The sequence below is a fragment of the Ictidomys tridecemlineatus genome, chromosome 3 (genome assembly GCF_052094955.1).
Source record: "Ictidomys tridecemlineatus isolate mIctTri1 chromosome 3, mIctTri1.hap1, whole genome shotgun sequence".
NCBI classification, from domain to species: domain Eukaryota; kingdom Metazoa; phylum Chordata; class Mammalia; order Rodentia; family Sciuridae; genus Ictidomys; species Ictidomys tridecemlineatus.
The window spans coordinates 2912668-2933395 of NC_135479.1; the positions used below are offsets into that span (position 1 = coordinate 2912668).

At 62.9% G+C, this 20728-nt stretch overlaps 1 protein-coding gene across 7 annotated transcripts in view; it reads left to right on the forward strand.

Annotated features, from left to right (window-relative positions):
- Nucleotides 1-20728, forward strand: part of Rbfox3 (RNA binding fox-1 homolog 3) — a 380462-nt gene that overhangs the window by 128239 nt on the left and 231495 nt on the right. The window lies entirely within an intron of this gene.

The following is a 20728-nucleotide window of genomic DNA, read 5'->3' on the forward strand; positions in this document are numbered from 1 at the left end:
AGTTAAAGGACAGCAGAGCAGAGACATGGGCACCCCAAAGCCAGGGTGCGGATGCCCTTCCTCTTGGAGAAGGTGAGCCACACGCCCAGGTTGAGCTCTCTGACTGTTCATGGAATTTTCCTGGAGAGGAAAGTCCCGTTTCCCAGGCCAGCTTTCATGAGAATCAAACCCCATGTTGACTACTCAATACTGGGGTTCAGGGTGGTTCTTCCTGGCTCAGCAGTCCAGTCGGGGGTCAGTTGTGGGCACATGGGATCTGATGACACCCCATCTGATGAGATTTTGGCTTCAGTTAACCTGTTACAAGCATTCACTGGTGGTTTTGTTCACCTATCTAGAGAGACGGGCAGTACGGTCACGCTCACAGATCCCGGGCTCCATCTAGTAAGGGTCTCTTCTGTGTCCCCGAGAGCCCCCGGATCTCAGAAACACTGGGCTGTGAGTACGTTGTAGGATAAGAACCCTTCAGCCTGTCCTGGGGTTTCAAAAGTCCAGACTTTTCCCACTTGGAAGCTGAGGCCCAGGTCAGTTCTTGCTGCGCGATCAGCTCCCCCAGAAGTCACTACTGCAAACAGCCGGTAGCCGTCATTCACAGGTTCTGTTTTTTCAAATCCCCCACTTGTTCAATTCATCGGCAACCCTCGGATCAATGGCAGAAGCAGTTTTGTGGTCACTCGCGGACACACGGAGCCCAAGATTTGAGCAGCCTGGTGCATGTCTTCCTGGGCCTGGGTGACCACCGTGACCCCCTGTTCCGATTCTCAGAATCCTGAAAGCCACTGTCTTTTCCAGGGTCTCGTAACTGCTCTGCTTTCCATGATGTGTGTTTTTCCTCAGTGACTTCACTCTTCACCAAGCCCCCTACGCAGTGCTGAAGGGTTGTCCCCTGATCTTAAGCACAAGGAGGCCGTGGAGTGACTTCCAGGGAACATAGCGTCCTCTGGGGTCCAGCACAGAGGGCTGCTGGCCATCTCCAACACTCGAAAACCAACAGTTTGTATTAAATAAGGCAACACCGTGAATATAAGGTCACATATTGACAAAACGGTTGTGGCCCAAAGGCTTCAGGGAGCCCAGCCCTGCTCCGGCTGGAGCCCGGGTTCAGTATTTGCTAATTCAGCATTCACGGCGACTTTACAGGAAGAACTGAGTGGACGATGACAGCAGCTGTACCTTGCTCAGGTGTGAGTTGGCGGGGCGGGGCGGGGCAGGGGGCCGCGGGTCAGCGGGGCCTGCTTATGGGGAATCCTTCTGGTCTGGCTCTCCTGGCCGTGGCAGAGGCACAAGAGGCTCCCCACAAACATCGGAGCCCCGCCCTGCGACCAGCCTGCTCGTGTCCACTGGTCCCAGTGCGTCTCCTCCAGGCCACCCCGAGAGCTGGGTGACATCACTGCTCTGTGGGAGACTCTGCAAAGCCACCCAGCAGGGTGGAATGGTTGGGGCCACACCATGGACTCTTACAGTTTACCTCTGAGGTGGACATGTGGGCAGGATGGCCGAGCCAGAGGACCCACACCTGGGCTGCAGGGACCGTGGGGAGGAGCCCTGGCTGCAGCTGAGGGCAGTCTCTCTGAGGATGTCCCAGGAATGGAGGGTGGCAGTGGGTAGCCCCACAGCTGCTCTGGTTGCCCTGGGTCCCCCAGTCAGGACTGAGTGTTGATGTGGGAGGTTCCCCCAAGGCCTGTTGTCAAAGGTGTGGCCCTCAGCAAGCTGCTACCAGGAGCCCTGGGGATTAGAGGGAGTCAGGTCGCTGGGGCGGGCCCTGGAGTGTCCCTGGGGCCCTGGCCTCTCTCTGCTTCCCGGTGGCGTGAATTAACTGGCCTCGTCCATCACATACTCCCGCTGTGGTGCATTGGACCCCCACAGGCCCAAAGCCACAGGGCCGGGCACTGTGGATTGAGAAGAGGCTGAGAGCCCCGTAAACCTTTCCTCCTTTCAAGTGGATTATGTCAGGCATCTTGTCACAGTGACCGGCGGTGTTTCTGCAGAGACATCTCATCCCACTGATAACAGGCAAGCTCGCCAGCCTCACCCATCTGATGGGACCGAGACAGCTGTCCCCCGCGTGGGTGGCCTGGCACTGCGCTGGGAGAGTGGAACAGGCTAGTTAATTAACACTGCGGCACAGGGAGCAAGAGGCAGGGGGAAAGTAAGGGCGACAGACACATTCTTAGGGACATTCTTCTGACTCTGGGTTGAGCATGACGCCCAGGCGGAGGTCCTGGCTTCTCGCCAGGCCTTGCTGGGCAGACCCGCCGTGCTGGGAAGAGGGGCTGCAGGTCTGCAGGAGCCGCCCGACTAGATGGTCTCTTGAAGGCTGGCACCACGTGGCCTCCTCCACCGCCTCAGGCAGCTCCTTGGCTCCTCAGCAGCAAAGAGAGCTGTTCCCCTCCCGTCCCCTCCAGGGCCTTTGATACCAGGTGTGTGGGAAGGAGGGGAGGGGAATCAACAAATTAATTAGTGTCCTTTATGTTCACTTCAAACAAATAAGGTGATTTTTTTTAAATGGAACAGGTTGCCCACCAATAAAAGGCCATTAGTGACCATTAAAGGATGAACATGGGCTCCCGATGGGCAGGCGGGCATCTCTAGACGCCCCTCCACCCCAGACTGATGTGCACAGCACCGGTTCCTCCAGGAGCTGATGCCTGGCATTGGCAGCCTGGCCCAAGAAGTGGAGCTCTGGGTAGATGCTTATTCTTACCAATTAAAAAAGAAAAGAAAAGAAAAGAGGTGTCGTCCCAGCAACCACTGCACCCAGGGCAGGAGCTCACACGGACACTTGCACCCCCAGAGGGCAGAAGCAGCTCAGGTGGCATGGACAGGCGGAGAGGTGGACACGTGGGGTGTCCTATTCACCTTCCCAGGGAGGGACATTCCCATTCCTGCACAGGGGAGTGGGCTTGTTGGGTGGGGGCAGAGTTTCAGTTGGGTGATGAAAAGGGGTTTTGAAGATGGACGGCAGGAAGGGCACCCTGAGAAATGGTCAAGACCCTGGGGTAAAGGGCTGCGTATCCGTGGGCAGAGGCCAGTGCTCAGGAAACCTGGCTGGTGGCCCGGGGAGCGCTGCTCGGGGTTTGCTGAGGAAGGGTGGGTGAGATGCCATGGAAGCAGCTGCTGTGGTCACGAGCAGGACTGTGGGCGGACCGGCTTCTATTCTGCGCCTTTTGTGTCATTAGTGGGGCTCTGGGTCCCCTCTCAGGGGCTGACACTTGGCACGTGGCTCAAGCCTGACCTGACGTCTTCGTATTTTAAAGAACAATTTTATGATTTTGTCTGGGAAATTTCAAGGTGTTCCTCTGGCCACAGATATCAACGGGTCTCCAATCCTCGGCACCCGTGAGGCATGCTCCCAGCAAAAGCGTGTCCGCAGGCTGCTGTCTGCAGGCGGCCACTGAGTTTAGGGCTTCGTGCGTGCGTGGCACATCTGTTTTGACCTCACGCCCGATGATCTTACGAGGAAAGCTGTGGGCAGATGAGAAATGATATTTGCCGAGTGTGGCGTGGGGGGCACTGTAGTCACAGCTTACTCTGGGACCAGAGGTGCTTTGGCAAGCGTGTTTGATCTTGAAATCACGTTTCTGATTAAAAGACCCCTGGAAAGGACAGCTGAATGGCAATGGGCTGGGAGGACGGACTAGACGTGGTCCTCTCCACTTGTCCGTGTGCTGAGGGCTCTGAAGCACATATGCCCGGGTCGTTATTCTGCGCCTCTTATTCTCTCGCCTGTTTTCACGTCTTCTCCTTGGGGGAGAGTCAGACCCGCTTCCTCTGTGAACTGTGTCTCCCAGTGACGGGGCCGCTCTGGGGACCAAATGCTGTCTCTCTGAACTCGTCCTACAGCCACGCCAGCCCCGTGCACACTCAGGATGGGGCCCGACTGGTCCTTGTGTGTCCAGGGGGGCTGGGGCTAAGGCCGGGGACTGTGGGTCTCGGTGGCTTCCTGCTGGGATGGCCTGGTGAGCTGCAGGCCCACGTCCTCCGTCTCCCACCTTCCCTTCTGACTCTCAGAGGCCAAGCTCCTGGGTCAACAGGAGTGGGTAGAGCTCAGTCTGTGTTCAATATTTAAATCCTCCCTTTCCTCCTGGAGAGGAAAACCGGCAGGGGCTGCGGCTCCGGCACCCAGCGGAGCCGTTAGACTCTGGCACGCACTCACGATGGTGCCCCTGACCAGCCACCTGTGGCTCCTGGTCCGACCTGGAGGTCGCTGGGGGTTCACGCTGGGGGCACATGGGAGTGAGTGCCAGAGAGCACATGCTCTGGGCCGTGTGTGCAGAGGGGTGCTGGCCCTGTGCTGCTTGGGAAGAGGCGTCCATGGCGTTAACAGTGGTGGGGACAGTCGCTGGGTGGCAGATGGCACAGGATGGGACAGGAGAGAACAGGAAGGACGCTCAGAGGCCTGGACACTTAGGGCAAGTGCCACCTGGGTCTCCTCATTCTGGGAGAGGAGCTGCAGTGGTGGGAGGCTGGGGAGGGCACGAGGCCGTGCCCTGCTGGGGACATGAGGTGTTGTGGACGTGGCCTCCACGGGTCACGGCGGAGGTGGTACGGACGTGGTTCGGATGTTGCAGACAAAGTGTCCCGAGCACGACCTGTTGGAGGAGGCTCTCTGGACCCATCCCTCCTGAACCACAGCGAGGCTCGGGCCAGTGCAGGAGAGCAGGGTGGCTGCCGGTGACCCGGGCAGCACAGCCCTGGTGCCACTGGGGAACAGAGGTGTGTGGAGACCCGGGGACAACTGGGCAGGTGCCAGACACTGGGATGGAGCGGGCCCTGCCCTGTGGCTGTGTCCTGGCCCTTAGGGCCAGAAGTGGGGAGCTGCTGTAGGCAGGCGAGCTCGCAGGAGAGCCGCCTTGTTTGTGCCAGCCCCGGGCACTTCAGGCAGGTGGGTGTCCCTTTGGCTCTTAGCAGGGCTCAGTGTCAACCACAGCTCCAGGTGTGACAGGAGACAGGTGGCTTGTGCCAGGCCGGGGCACCCTAAGGCAGACCAGGCACCTGCAGGGGGTGGTGGGAGGAGGAGCTGGGGAGGGAGGGAGGGGTGGCAAGCACAGAAGCAGGAGGCCCTCCCAGCAGCCAAGACGGCCTCTGCACCGTGGCTGCCCCACGGCACCTTCCTCAGGCCAAGGGGGAGGAGTGACCCAGACCCGTAACAGGAGGAGGGGGCCATGTGGTGCTGCCACTGGAGGTCTGGATGGACACGGTGATTCTGTGGCAGTCCCATCAGGGTGCAGTGTCAGCAGAGCTTCAGCCGAGCACCAGCTGCGGGGGCCTCGGTGCTGCCAGCGGCCGTCTTGCCGGAGGAGCAGCTGCAGGCAGGGCATCCTCAAGAAGGCCTGTGTCCCTGTGTGCGCGCGTGTGCACGTGTGTGTGTGCTGTGTGCACGGTGTGCACAGTCCCTGTGTGTGTGCATGGTGTGCACGTGTGTGTGCTGTGTGCACGATGTGCAGTGTCCCTCTGTGCGTGCACGGTGTGCATGGGTGTGTGCTGTGTGCCTGCATGGTGTACACGCGCGCGCGTGTGTGTGTGCTGTGTGCATGGTGCACAGTGTCCCTGTGTGCATGCATGGTGTGCACGTGTGTGTGTGCTGTGTGCCTGCATGGTATGCGTGCGCGCGCGCGTGTGTGCTGTGAGCACGGTGTGCTGTGCCCCTGTGTGCTTGCATGGTGCGCGCACGTGCGCGTGTGTATGTGTGTGCACGGTGTGGAAAGCCCCATGGGTCTGTTCACTGCCTCCTTCATCCAAAGAGAAGGGCATGGAGGATTCTGACTCTGGGGAAGGGTGGGCACGGGACTCCTGCTGCATGAGCCGTGGTCTGAGGGGAGACAGGCTGGCCCCATGGTGCTACATGATGGACCCAGGACCTGGGAAGGGCCCCAGAAGGTCTCCTGACTGGCCCTGGCCTGGGTGGGCCCAGAAGCTGGGATTGTGGTGTGGCCAGCAGCCCATCTCAAGAAGCAGGAGGGAGGTGCCTGGTGAGCAGGTGCAGAGGTCTGGGGGCACCAGGGGACGCCGTATGCTCTGGGCGGTGCTGCAGCTGAGTGTGGCTGGTAAGCTGTGGTCACCAAGAGCCCCGTGGGCTGTGGCCTTCTGTCGGGTGGCCGTGGCTCATGAGAAGGCGACATTCAAGAGAGCAGGACTGACGCGAAGGACTTCCGTCTTAAAGCCCCCTGGGCTGCTATGCTGAAGGACGGGCAGGGGGTACAGACCCTGGGGGCGGGTGGCGGGGGGTGGGCTGGAGTGGGCGTGGAGGGATTCTGGAGAAGCACCCCGGCAGGATCCACAGGGTGTGTGTGTACGGGGGACCCGGGTGGATGGTCGAGGACTTGGGAACAGTGCCAAGGACTTTTGCCTGATAAACTGCAGAGATGCGGTGTCCATCCAAGTGTGATCTTGGATGCATGGACTTCGAGATGCCTTTGAACCCTGGTGGGTAGCTGGACTTGGGATTCTGAGCTTGTGGGGGTGATCTGGGCTGGGGGCAGAAAGGGGGGGGTGGCAGTGCATGGGGTACTGCAAGTCCAATGTCAAAGTGTTGGCAAGTTGGGTGCCTGGTGAGGGCCCCTCCTGCGCTCCTTCACCCTGTGTCCTCACTTGACCTTGCGCCTGTGCCCACTTGGAGAGGGAGAGGGGGCACTGACCCTCTGAGATGAGGGCCCACCCTTATGACCTTGTGTACCCCTAATTACCTCCTTGGAGGTCCCATCCCCAGCGTCACTGGAGGGTTAGGGCTTCGGCATGTGAACGGGGGTAGCTCTGTCCACAGCAGGTGGTGACGGAGGAGGAGCTGGAAGAACTCTGGGGTCCAGCTCGGGCACTCAGGTGGGTAGGGGGCGTGCAGCGTCTTCCCAACCAGCCCGGCCCGTCTCTGTGCAACCCTAGGAGCCTCCCTGGCAGCTTCTACATGACAGAACGAGGGTGTGGGCGGGGCAGCCTGGGCCAGGAAACCCTGGGAGGCACCCTTCAGAGCCACCTGCAGCCAGCTCAGGGCAGGTGCCTCCCTGGCCTCTGGGAGGCAGCAGCCTGGCCATGGGCCGCCCTCTGCACACGTGGAGGGGAGGACCGAACAGGAATGGAGGAAGGTTGGGGCTCAGAGATGCAGGGGGGCGGACATAAGTGTGTGTGAGGGTGGGAGTTGCAACCCCAGGGGGCAGCAAGGTGGGCGGGACAATTTCATAAGGAAGTTGGGTGGCCTGGCCCTGCTGGGAACCAGCCCTCGGGCTCCAGGCCCAACCCAGGGGCTGGCAGCTCCAGGGCACCTGGCTTCCTGCTTCTTGTCTCCCCTCCTCCTCTCCAGATGGCTGCTCTCCTGGACACTCCTGTGTCCCTGTCCCCCTCCTGTCCCCCTGCAGCCCCTTCTGCCTGGGCCCCTGAGTTCCTGGTCCGGCCTTTCACCTCTGAGCCCAGGCCTTCTCTCCCCGACGGCCTCCCTGGGCCCCCTGCTCCCACCAGGCTGGCAGAGTTTCCCAGGAAGCCGGCAGCGCGCCCTGCTGGTCTCACCTGGGCAGGGTTTTCACGAGCCTGGGGCACCTGGGAAAGCGGCCATGGCCTTCGATGGCTCCAGGACAGGCAGGAGTGGGTCTGAACGCACAGCCCGCCCCCTCCTCCCAGCCCCAGGGACCTTGGAGGGGACTTGGAGGGGAGGGGCTCTCAGGAGGGCCCCCGCCTGGATCCCAGGTGCCATCATCCCTGGGCAGCACAGACAAGATGAGCTTCACCTTGCAAAAGGCCATTTCCTCGGCTTCTTAGTTTCCCACTGCCCTGGCCCTGCCCGAGGCCCCTGGCGCTCTGTCCAGGACTGCGGGAGAGGGCGCCTGCAGAGGGAGTGGTCCGCAGAGGCTGGGGCGGGGCAGGGCCACGGAGGAAACCCTGGGAAGCCACCAGCCTCCGGCCAACCACAGGGTCTCTTCCCCTTCCTGCTCTGCGCGCTCCCCTGTTCTGCGACCTCCCACAGGAGGGGAGAGCACTGCTGCTGCCCAGGCCTGGGCCTTGCCTGGGGCCTGCGATGTCTCCCTTGGACCTTGGGTACCACGTTGGAGGTGCCCACCAGGTGCCCTGAAAGATCATCAAAATTAAACCCTTGTCATGCATCGCAGGCATGATGGCTATAACAATTTCACCTGCATCGTGGAGCCATCTTAAGTTAGGGAACCATGTGGTCAGAATGGAGCCATCTTAAATTAGGGAATCACATGACCAGAGGGGCACCATTTTTAATTCCCTAAAAATTATCTGATCATAACTGTAGCCCTTTTCTGTGCCACCTCCAAATTTTAAATTCGATAATCCCTTAGATTGTACCTGTGAGCTCTTCCTATCAGGGGTGAGGGGCAGTGCCTCATTAGGGATAAATATTGGCGGCCTGCCTGCCCGGCACACCTTCTGCAGAAGTACAGTTGTGCCTGACTGACCACTTCCAAGCCTGTGTTTGATTTCTTGCAGTACGCGGTATTTCTAACAGCCCCTATGCTGGGGTGATGGCCCACATCCCTGTGACCCCAAAGTCCCTGGGTACCCTGCCCTGTGACCCAATGCCATGGTGCACAGTTTGAACCTGTTGCTGCATGTCCAGGTGAGGTCTTGTCCCCCTCCTTCCCACTTATCATGTGCTCTCCTCAGAGACGAGGGATGGGAGGGATGTGTGGGGGGACAGGCAGACTCAGTGGGGACTCTGTGGCTGAGCCAGTGGGGGTGGCTCAGCCTCTAACGTCAGGGGCATCCACACCTGACCACATTGCTCCTGACCCCAGCCTCAAGTTCGGAAGGCTCCAGGAGCACCCTTGGTTTCACCTACTTGCTAGAAGAACCCACAGAGCTCAGGAAGCCGTGGCCATGGCCATGTTGTGACAGTGACAGGTCCAGATGGGGGTCAACTGAAGGCGATCTCATCAGGTTAAGCCTGGGCAGGTACAGAACAGGGTTCCCTCCGCCGCTTCTGAGAGGTTGGGACAGGGGCACCTACCTGGCACCCACGGTGACAACCATCAAGGAACAGGGACACTCAGGGACACTCCCCCAGTCTCGGTGACCACAGTCCTCCTGGGACCCATCACGGTGGCACTAGAGGCTGACCTTGGCCTCTAGTATCCCCATAGGTCAGCTGGTGGTGTGTGACCCAAGCCCTACCCCATGTCACCTTGGTGAGACTCAGAGCCCCTAGTTAAGTCCCGTTGTTACTCCGTGGCTGGCCCAGGACTCCAGGGTGATGATGAAGTCGCTGCCCAGGCCCCTCATTTGCCCCTGGAGAGGGCAGCATGGCCTTGAACTGCAGAGCGAGGGGTGGAGGACCAGGGGACCCTTGGCCTTTCCCTCCTGCCCTGCCTGCTAACTGCTGTGCCACGGACAGCCCCCGAGCCCCGGGCAGCTCTCCCCGGGCAGGCCCACGCCCCCACTCCCTGAGAGGCAGGAGGACTGCTGGCCTGGGCCTGTGCTGGCTCTGGAGGGAGAAGGTCCAGGCAGACCCTCCAGGCCTGTGGAGGACACCACCGCCAACACGGTCCTGGGCACGCGCACTGAGCTTCCCTGCCCACGCTCCCCTGCACGGGAGGCTCACTGCACCCGGCTCGCAGGTTCTGGGCCACGCAGATAAACAAGTATCTCATCCAATGGCCGCATCTTGGAGATGCACCCTGACGCTCTCTATTTCCACACCAAGGGACCTTGGGGCAGTGACTCATCTGCCGATTTGTGCTTTTTAAACACTGGATTTGCCTAAAAGGAGGTGCACCTGCTCACACCACCCCCCCCGTGCCTCCCCTGATCCGACTAGAGGAGGGGACGCGGGTGCCGGGGCCGCCAGAGCTCCCACCCCCAGCAGCCCCGCGACTCCCTGGGCGCTGTGTCTGCTGGGCGCCTTCCTCCCTGTGGGGCACGCTGCCCACCCCGCGTCGGGGCTCAGGGGTGGTGGCACTGTTCTCAGTGAAGACCCTGAGGTCACGGGTAGGGGCTTCCCCAGGACTGTGCTGTCTCAGTGGCAGAGCTGCGTGCATCTGTGCCCTCGAGGCCGCAGAGGGCCTCTGCACCCAGGTACGCCTGTGCACACACGGGGACGGTGGGCAGCAGCGGCCAGCATGGTGGCTTCCTGTGCATTTTGAAGCTGCAGTTTGATCTCCTGCCTCTGCATGAGGGGTGCACACGTGCAGGTCTGCAGTTCTGGGGAGCCCTCTGCTTTCCAGAAAGCCATCTGGTGACAGGAGGAAGGTTGGCCTGGGCCGCAGGCAGCTGGGTGGTGCTACTCTGCCTTGGGGGCACCCGTGGCTGCTCTCACGTGGACGGTCCAAGGTGCGGCAGAGCGGCATCCTGATGCACAACTGGCTTCCAAAGGTGGGGGAGCCCCAGAGCCGTGTCTGGCAGCGTGTGCTGGGAGCACGTTCACACGTGTGGCAGAGTGGCACACAGGCAGGTGGCACAGGGAAAGTGAGTGACGGGTAACTGCTCAGCCACCAGGGCGATGTCCCTGCCGATTGCCGTGTTAGGAGGACCTGGGAGGGAATTCTTCCCCCGGGGCTGGGCGATGTCCCCGGACACCGGCAGCCGTGAGGATCCACATTTGACCCAGGGCTCATTCGTCGAGCAGAATGTGAGCATAATCGCTGTAAATTCAATCAGGGGGCATTTGTGGCTGCGCTGTGACCCCATCGGAGTTAGTGCAGAGGGTGGCACCGTCTCCTTGGACCCTGCCGCCCTGGACTGCAGACACCCCGCCCCGCTGCTGGTCGGCCTCAGGAGGGGCCGGCACCCTGCCGCCGTGCAGGCGCCTCCCTCGCTGCTGGGCGGCGGGAGTGCTGCTCCCAGCCTCCTCCTGGGGCCGCAGGTCTGCGAGGGCGCGACGCCGAGGGCCTTTGCACGGCCCCCTCCTGCCTCCGCCGTGGCCAGCTCCTCTGCTTTCCCCTAGGAGGCACGGAGGCCGGGACACTGGGGTGGACGGAGCTCAGCTGGCCCAGCCGGTGTGGGGGTTGGTTAGTCATTCTTCTCACTCTCCTGGCCGTCCTCTCGGCCTGCCCGCTGACCCGTCCAGGTGAGCAGCTCTCTCTGCTGAGCCCCTCCCGTGGCGAGATCAGCCTGGAGTAGGGTGGACCCACCGCGCTGAAGGAGAGCGTGTGTGGGGCGGCCCGGGGCCAGCTTCTCCCCAGCTGCAGAGAGAGTGTCGTAATGTGCACGGTGTGTGCGAGGGCGGATCTGGGAGGGGCCCACGGGGCGCTGGTGCCAGCTGGATGAAGTGAGGGACACCCCAGTGACTTATATGTGTCACTTATGATTGTGGTGAAGCATGTGTGACACTGTGCTGCCCTCACCACTGTCCACCTCCACTGTCTACCTTCCTATGCGGATGCGCTGACTCCCAGCCCCGGGCACCGGTTCTCCTTCCTGAGTTCAAGGGCTCCAGGGCCCCCGTATGAGGAGCATCCCGGGGACGTCTGTCTGGTCCTACTGCGCCCAGCAGGGTGGCTTCGAGGTGCACTCGGGTGCAGGGGCAGAATTCCCTTCCTCTTTAAGGCTGAATAGTATTCCATGGCATGGAGGGAGCCCGTTGGCTGATCCGTGGATACTTTGGTTGTTTCCGCCTTTTGGCTTTTGTGAATAATGGGGTGAGCGGGGCGCGGGGCTTGGGACTGCTGGGGCCCTTGCTGCGTCGGCTGTCAGAGGCGCCATTTCCCACCCCGCCAGCAGGGTGCGCTGGTTCTGATTTCTCCCCTCCTGCCCCAGGGCTGTTTTCCACCGTGTGGCTCCAAGTCATCCTGAAGGCGCCAGGTGCCCCGTCACTTTCCCCAGAGTGTCCCTGGCTTGGTGGCTCTCAGCTAGGATTTGGGGACAAGTCAGGAGGATGGCGGCAGGGCTGGGGGGTCCTCTCGGCCCTCGAGAGGGTCTGGGCCTGGGTCCACGGGCCCTTCAGCAGCAGCACACCGTTCCCTGCCCCCGATGCCCCTTCCCCTTACATGTCCCTGAGTGGCCCCAGGGACACAAGAGGGACCTTGGGAGTTTCAGCCGCTGGCTCATGTTGGGGTCCCCCAGGGCCCAGCCACAGGGAGTCATCTCCTGAGGTGGGGTGTTGTGCCCCAGGACAGGCTCCTGGGGACCATCTGGGCTTCAGGTGACACAAAGGTTCCGTCTCACTTTGCTGGGCGTGAGCCAGGCAGCTCCAGGCCGCAGCCCTCACGGGGCACGGGGCACGGGGCCACGGAGCCATGAAGCCCCAGACTCAGAACCGGGTGGAGCTGGGCCTGGGACATTGGGATCCTCTTTCTGTGTCACCAGGAGCCCCGCCTCTCCTGGCTGATGGGAGGGTGTCACAGCGCGGGCTTCAGTGGTTGGGGGCACTCTGGGAACGCAGGGCTGGACTTTGAGCCAGGGGCAGCTAGTGGTCATCTGGGCCCAGTGGACAGATGCCAGTAAGGAGCTACGGAGCCCCGTCGAGGACTCCACCCGAGCCTGCTCCTGCCCCAGCCGGGCCCCTGGGGTGCTGGGCCCTGCCCTGGGCCTGGCTGTCTCCAGGTGCCTGTCCCTGGCGGGCTCCGCCTCCCTGCCCAGCAGTTCTGCCGTGACCCCAGGTCTGGGGCCTGTCTCTGCACCGGGGCAGCAGGTGGAGGGACAGGCAGACAGGCAGACAGAGGTAGGGCCCGGAGCAGGTGGGACCGGTGAGCGCTGGGCCTCCACCGCGGGCGCAAACGCGCGGCCCACCTGCATCTGCCTGTTGAGATCCATCCTGAGGGTCTTCCTGGGGAAGCTCTGTGTTAATCCATCTTCCCGTGGAAGGGAGGAAATTATTCATAATTAAAAAGTGATAATAATGTGGTGTGAAGGAACTCAGCTGCACATTACCCAGAAAGCAGGGGGGCAGGCGATCTATTTTTAATGGTCTCTATGGCGACGGAGATTTTGTTTACAGTGATTTTTTTTCCCTCTCATTCTACAGCAAGGCGATTGCTAATTTGCATTTTATTAGAAAATGCTGCCCGCAAGTCTCCACTGTGGACAGAGGGGCCTTGCAGGCCGGCAGGGGGCCGGGAGGCAGCCTGGGCCTCCGTGGGCCTCAGCCGGCCTCCGTGGGCCTCAGCCGGTCCCAGAGGACAGCAAGGCTGCGGCCTCAGGAGCCTCCCACACCTGTCCACGTCCTGCTTTCCCAGCTTCCTCCTACAAGGGGGACGCTGTGCGGCCCTCCGTGCCTACGGCACCCGCCCTGGTCCCACACCACTTCAGTGGGGAGGGTTCCCATGTCCCCACCCCCTCTGCCCGTGCCAGGCAGGTGGGGGCCGCTGGGCACAGAACCCAGGTCGCCAGCTGAGGTGCAGATGGGATGGCAGCCGTCTGCCTGGCGGAAGCCAATGCGCGTGGACGCTAGCCAGGCCTCCAGAAGGACGGCCCAGGCTGGGCGTGCAGGTGGGAGGGCCCCGGGCCACGGCCTCCGCGGGCTGGCCACAGCTGCCAGCAGGCTGGCTTCCAGCATCCTCACCTGCCATCACCCAGGCGTGGGCCTGCGGAGCGCCTGGCCGTGGCCGTGGCTCGCAGCCCGGGGCCTCTTCCCTCAGCTGCTGGCTCTGCGCTGGCCACACTCTGGTGAATACCTGCCCAGGTCCCCAGTCCCCAGGAAGGAGGGGCCGCTGGCCCTGACCTCTGGCCGGAGGGCAGGTGACCTGGTGCCGCCTCGGGCCTGAGCCACTCCTCCGTGCACCTGTGATCGGCGCCTTTGTGCCCTGAATGAGTCTCGGGCAGGAGACGCAGAAGCCCAGGCCTTGGGCTGCCAGAGTGGGTTCCTGCGGAGGAGTGGGCCTGGCGGGGAGGGCTGGGCAGGTTTGGTCTGTTTGACAGTTTCTTCCTCTGGACAAGGCGTGCAGGCAGCTCACACCCCCGGGACGGGGAGCCCTCGGGAGAGTGCCCAGGCTCTTGCTCCCAGGACAGGAAGGGGACAGCAGGGGTGGCCTGCCTCCTCTGGCTGGCCCAGGGCTCCTGGGATCCCGTGGAGGGAGGAGGGCCCGTGACTCCTCCTGCACCGTCACAGGATCACATCCAGCCACTCACCCTGCACACATGCACGTACGACGGCACGGACACGCGCCACACATGTGGGGTACACATCCTCGTGTGCACTGTGCACAGACTGCCCCGCACACTAGCACACTCACAGGCACCCCACGATGTCACACGCATAAACGCGCATCTGCACACTTCACAGGCACGGCCACACACACAGCCTGGCACACAGGCACACACATGCACACCCGTGCACACACTCATGACATGTTCGTGTGCTCACCCACCCACACTGGCATGCAGCTGTACCCCCCCACACACACACACACACTCACACACACGTGTCTCTGCTCCTCCCGCCCTGGGCCCCAGCGGGACCGGCCTTTAGCAAACACGCCCTGAGCTCACTCTGCCCCCGAGGTCTGGCATTGGCCTGGCATGTAGTAGGTGCTCTATAAATGTTCGTGCGTGAATTGAAGGGTGACTGAAGGCTGCCCATCAGGCGCCGTGGGAGACTAGGGATAGACAAGAGCAGGAGCCCGTGGCCCTGCCTCGCAGATCTTCAGCCTCCTGGGCGGTGGACATGCAGAGCGCCCGCAGGCAGGTGTGGGGGCGGGGGGGGGCTGACCTGTACCAGGAGAGAGGTCGGCGAGGGCTGGGGAAGAGGCCCTGGGCAGGACCCAGCTGCTCTGGCTGGACGGGCACTGGAGGCCCCACGGGGCACTGGGTGGCTGCGGGTAGACACCGTGAAGAACGGATGTGGTAGCTTCTGGTACAGAAGGCCCCAGCTCACGATGGCTTCACATTCTCCATAGAAGATGGCGTAACAGTGACGGGGTCCAGCAGACTGCGCTTGGAGTTGTGAGGCTTGCTCCGTCCAGGTCAGCCACGGGCTGTGCCAGGCTCCAGGTGCTGGTCAGCGGCCGTGAGCTGCAGCTCCCAGTCAGTCCCAGGAGCACCAGGGGAAGCCCGTGTTGTCCAGCCCGGCGCTGGGTGGGCAGCTGCTGTCCATGCTCTGAACTGACCGCCGCGGCCGGCACAGCCCCTCAGGCCAGGAGCACTTGCATTTGGCCAGTGAGGTGCTCGCAAGTGCCCACACGGGGCCCCTCAGGACACTTCAGCCAGTGGATACGAGAACACACTGGGCCCAGTGGCCCACACCTGCCATCCCAGCAGCCCCCCAGGTCCAGCCCCGGCGACACGGCCAGGCCTGTCTCCAAACAGAAGACAGAAGGGACTGGCCATGAGCTCCATGGGGGCTGGGTCAGTCAGAATAAATAGACAAAAATGAACTCAAAGGGGACTGCGAGGAGGCGGGACCTGGGAGCGCGGGGGCTGGGCAGCGTGGCTGGGCCAACACGGGCAGCAAAGAGGGGGGCCCTGCCCTCAGCCCCGGCCACCAACTCCAGGCAGACAGGAGGATGCCGGCAGCTCGGGTTCCCTCTGCGATGACCCTGGGGACTTGAGATTTGGGGAACTTTGGCTGCATGACTCATGTGGCTCCTGCTGCTCCTGCTGCTGCCCCGACCCCCCCCCCCCACAGGTGCCCCTGGGCACCGCGCCCTCCGCAGCCTCCTCACGGTCAGCCTTGGGATGCGTCACCCTGTGGACCACGTCCTAGCTCAGTGTCTGGGGACAGCAGGTCCTCCCTGTGGTAAAGTCCTCCTCTGGGGGCACTTCTTACTGTGTCACCGGGGAGCACGCCCCTGGGCCAGGTGTGTGGCTCAGTGCTCTGCAGCCACAATGGCCCTAGGAGGCGTTCCTGTGAGGAAATGGGAAGTTGAGGCAGAAGCACTTGCTGAGGTCTCTGAGTGAGCAAGGCCCGGAGGTGGGCATCTGGGGACTAAGGTGGTGCTGACCCAGTCCTGTCCCTGGGAGAGCAAGCAGGAGAGTCTGTTCTTCTTTGGTTTCTACCCTTGGAAGAAACACAATGCAGAGGAAGTAGCTCCTCAAGGTGAATAATAACCCAAAGATGTGTGGGAGGATGTTCACAGAAGCCCTGATCCAAAGAGCCTGAAGTGAAAGCCACCAAGTCCCCATCAGCAGGGACTGTGAGACCTGGGGAATATTACACAGCAGTGAAAAGGAGCAAAGGCCTGGTAATGTGAGTGATGGGATGAGACACGGAGCCCATTTCAGGTGGAAGAAACCCCAAAGGAAAGATGTAGTTCCACTCTCAGGGAGTTCCAGAACAGGAAAAGCTAATCCAAGTGGAAAAAATTGAAACTGTGGCTGGCCCCAGGGTGGGAGAGACTGGGAAGGGATGGTTCCCAGGGGGTTGGGGTCTGCATTTTGGAGAGGTGAGGGCTGCCCAGATGTGTGTCGACTTTCACCTCAAAGGAAAAACTGGAGCCAACAACAGGCACAGCTCATGGTGGGTAATAGACACGCCCACGCGCCTGGGTGGGGGGCGCAGGTTACCTTCAGGGACTCAGAAACAGTCCGCCAGGCTGCTGGGCGCACCCCGGGGGGACAGGGCAGCGGGTGCGCCTGTCAAGCCCTACCACTTCGCCGTATCTGAAAATGCCCCTACAAAACGTTGGAGGCAAAGTCCATCTCAAACAGGGCTCTTTCTGGGGGGACAGGGAGGGAACGCAGGTGGTCTGCCGCAGGGCCCTGGAGTCTGGGCAGGGGCGGGGCCTGGGAGGGGTCCTGGTTGCCGGCCGTCCCCCGGGTTTCCACAGACCTGATTGCCAAGGCACCTGGAGAGGAGGCGCAGGCCAGCGGTGCAGCCTGGCCATCGGGGGCCTCCTGGGTGGTCCTGGGGCGGCCACAGGACCTTGGGCAGGGAGTCTTCAGGGTGAGGCGAGGGTAGCACCAGGGGAGGTGTGATCAGGGCTTCAGGCAAGGGAGAGGCCGACGTCTCTCCTCAGCTGCCGTCTCCTCTGTCAGCAAGAGAGAAGGGTCAGGGGGCATCCTGGCTGGAGGGTCCCGCTCACCAGCTCTGCTGAGGACCCTGACGGTTCAGCCCACCGCATCTGGAGGGTGGGAGCTGCTTCTGTGCCCATAGTACTGAGAGGGAGACTGAGGCTCACAGAGGCCACCCAAGCCAGACCCAGGTCAGGAGGTGCACTGGGCCCAGGTCTGCCCCGCACTCCAGGGTCAGATCTCAGGACCTGGCCGAACGGTCACTTGTCATTGATGGTCCCCCCACCCCCCACTTTGCAGATGAGGAAACTGAGAGCCAAGATGATACCAGGTCATGGCGGGAACCACCCCAGGACAGCAGGTCCCCCGCATTGTCCAGGCCCAGCCCACCCTTCCCTGAGCAGCTCCCTGGGGTCCCCCAGCCTGCGGGGCTCCTCCTTCCTCGGCGTCCCCGCGCGGGGTCCACTGCGCGCTCTCGGCGGGTTGCTGGGGGAATCGTCGTTATACCCGTCAGCAGCCAGCAAGCAGCTCCTGCTCCCTTTATTCCACAGGTTTAACTAGGTTTCCCAGTTTTCCGCCCGTCCTGGGCCAGTCACTCCCCAAAACAGTGGAGACTTCATTTGCACCTGCTGCCAGAAAGCGCCTCTCCCCGTTAGAAACATAATTAAGCCATCGTGGCGCGTCGGGGTGATGAATCACGGGCCTGGTCCCTCTGCAGGGCCTTCCTTGTCCTCCGCGCTGCAAAGGAGCTGCACACTAGACCTGAGCGGCGGCCAGGCGGTCCGCGTCCCTTGCCACGGCCTGTCCCCTCGGCTCTCTCTGGGGACCCTTCCCTCCTGAGTGGCACTGGGGGACGGCCCTGCTCAGGTCCTCTGCCCTGGGCTCTGGTGGCCATCGGGGTCACCTGCTCCTGCAGGTGGCGGCCACCAGTGTCCCTTGGCGTTCCCTGGCCTGCAGGCATGTCCCTGGACACCTGCCCCCCATCACCACAGGGCCTTCGCCTCCTCAGAGGGTCCTGGTGTGGAGTCCCCTGCCCTCTCTGGCCTGGGGGTCTGTGGCAGGGAGGCCTGTGTGGGAAGCAGGCACCGCGTTGGTGTCACCCAGGGGCCGTGGGACCTGTGCCCCGGGACGGGGCCACTGCAGCCCCGCTAAGCCCTTCTTCCCATCCGCGGGTGCTGGGGTTGGGGCTCAGACGGCTCTTGGGGACGGTGGCACAATCCAAGCCACCATGGGGTGAATAGTTCCCTTCAGGTCATGACCCCTGGTGCCCCGCGTGGGCACCTCCAGGGTCCCCAGGAAACTTCACGGAGGCCAGGCGTGGGGGCCTGGGGCTGGCGGGCCAAGCCACGGCGTCTGGGCCTGGCTGTCAGCCCTCGGTGCTGAGGGGCCAGCGGTGCTGGTCAGGGTGCCCCAAGGGCATGGGTGGTGGGGACGGGAACTGGGATGGGGGACCTCCTCCCCTCCCTCCTGTCCCCCTGTCCCCCAGTGTGGGCTCTCGGGCTCCTGGGGACACACACAGGAGGCTGAGGGAGACGTGTGCGTTCGGGGGTCCCCGAGGCTGTGTCCTGACTGGCCGAGGACTGCCTGATGGGTGGCGGGTGGACGATGCCCCGTGGCCCGTGAAGGAGCCTCTCGGGGACCCGGGCTCTTCTGTCCACTTCCACCGAGGCCCGCCGGCTGGGGGACGTAGTGCCCACATTTCACCACTGGGTGGCGCCGAGCAGCCGCTGAGCCGAGCCCTGGCTTCCGGCCTTTGCCTTCTGAGCCGGCTTCCAGAGGCCCAGCCCAGCTCGGCAGCGTGGGCCCGGGGCCTGGCCCTGGGCAGGAGCCCTCCCAGGTGAGGTGGCCAGGGCCCCGTCCTCAGTCAACAGGCATTTGTGTGGCAGCCCATGGGGGTAATTAGGGGGCGTTGTCCCAGTGCGTCTGAGCCCGCTGGGTCCTGTGTCCTGGGTGTCCTCCTGGGCGCCCACCCACACCCCCTCCACACCACAGGGTGACCCAGGGAGCCCGAGTCCTGTGCAGCCTGAGTTTAGGGTCCCTTGGCCTGTCCACTTAATGCCAGACTGGTTCTGCTCCCAGGAAATCCTGCTCCACTCCTAATGCCACCTGTGACCCACTGTCCTGTGCCTCAGCCCCACAGTGACCAGGGGTCGGGGGGAGGACTGGCGAGCCCGGAGCCTCCAGTCACCTCGGCTGCTTCTGGGCTGCAGAGGTGGGGCCGGTGGGCAGGGAGACTCGGCGGGGGAGTCAGAGCTCAGCCGGGAGCAGCCGGACGTCTGCCCAGGTCACCCTGGGAGCAGGGGCCACGTCCAAGGACACAGGAGACCAGCCGGCTCCTGGGCACGGTCTGTCCAGCCATGTCCCCCCGCCATGTCCAGGCAGCTTCCTCCCTCGCTGGCTCTGCTGCTGGGGTGTTCACCCGCCGGCCTCATCTGCCGCTAGGAAGGGCTTTGGCCACTGCGAGGCCCCACTGGTCAGTCCCTCAGGGCCACCGCAGTGAAGACGAAGCCCACCGAAGGCCCCCTGGAATCTCTGAGCCGCGAAACCTGTCCTGGAGCTAAACGGGATGCTCGGGCTCTGACCAGCAGGGGCACCGGCTGCAGGGGGACTGAGGAGGTACTGTCCAGGGAGCACGGGCCACACCCTCACAGTCTCTGTCCCACTGTGTAAGTGGGGACAGTGTTGTCCACAGACGGAAGCCCGGGCCACTGTGACCAAGGGCCACACACCGGGAGGCTCCATGAACGATTCCCTGTTTGGGAGGCCGCAGTCCGTGGTCAGGGGAGCAGCCGGGCCGCACCCCCAGGCCCTGGGTTGGGCTGCCGCCGTCCTGGGTAAGCCAGGCTTGTAGGCGCACGGCCCTGGTCCCAGCCCCCAGTGCCACGGGGCATCTCCCACGTGGGTCTCTGCCTTGGCGTGACATTCTCCCCTTCTCGTAGGACACCTCCTGGGGGTGCGGGGCCCCTTGGCGTTGCCCGGGGACATCTGTGTGGAGCCCCGTTTCCAAATACGTCATGTGCACAGCGTCATCCCCGGGGACACACTGTACCCCGGATGCCCACTTGAGGTGCGGCGGGAGGTGAAGCGGGTGCCGTGGGGAGGGTGGGCAGATGCCGCCTGACCTGCAGCCCCTCAGCCTCTGGGCTGGTCACCTCCTGTGCGCTGGGCTGTCTTGGTGTGTCCCCGCCTCTGCTTTAGGTACCAGGAGTCGCTCCCCCAGGGTGACAGTCCACAGTGTCTCCAGTCACTGCCTAGGTCCCGGGAGGTCAGTGACTCCTGGCTGAGAGCGCGGACGTGGCTCGGGTTGAGTGTCATTTCAGCTTTAGTCCAAGTCAAACTGCTCCTGCCAGCCGCAGCGTCCAGAGCCCGCCGCTGGCCTCGGCGCGCACTGGACAGCAAGACGGCTTCCTCCTCGGCCACCTCTCCAGTGGGGGTGAGGCCTCAGTCCAGGCCTGGGGTCGCCGGGCTGGACATTGTGGCCTGTGCCGGGCTCAGCCCAGGACCCCAGGAGGCTGTCAGCCCCCACAACAATGGTTTGCGGAGCCACAGACTGAGCCCCCTGGTCACTCGGCTGCGGAGCCCTGACTGCGGGGTCCCCAGAGCCAGGGTCAGACTCCATGCAGTGTGTTTTTGAACCCGGGAGAGAGCGTCTACACCCCAGGGTGGTCGGGGCTGCAGGAGCCCAGACCTGAGTCCCTCCAGCCCTGAGACTGGACGCCTTCCGACAGCGCCCCGTGACCTGGTGGACAATGTCTTTCCTGGCCCTGGGCCTCGGACCGGGGTTGTCACTCCCAGCATTGGCTCAGAGCACCCGCCACCTCGAGCTGCCATCCCACCTCCACAGGCAGAGTGCTGGCTGCCCGTCCTGCCCAGGGAGGAGGCGCCAGAGAGACAG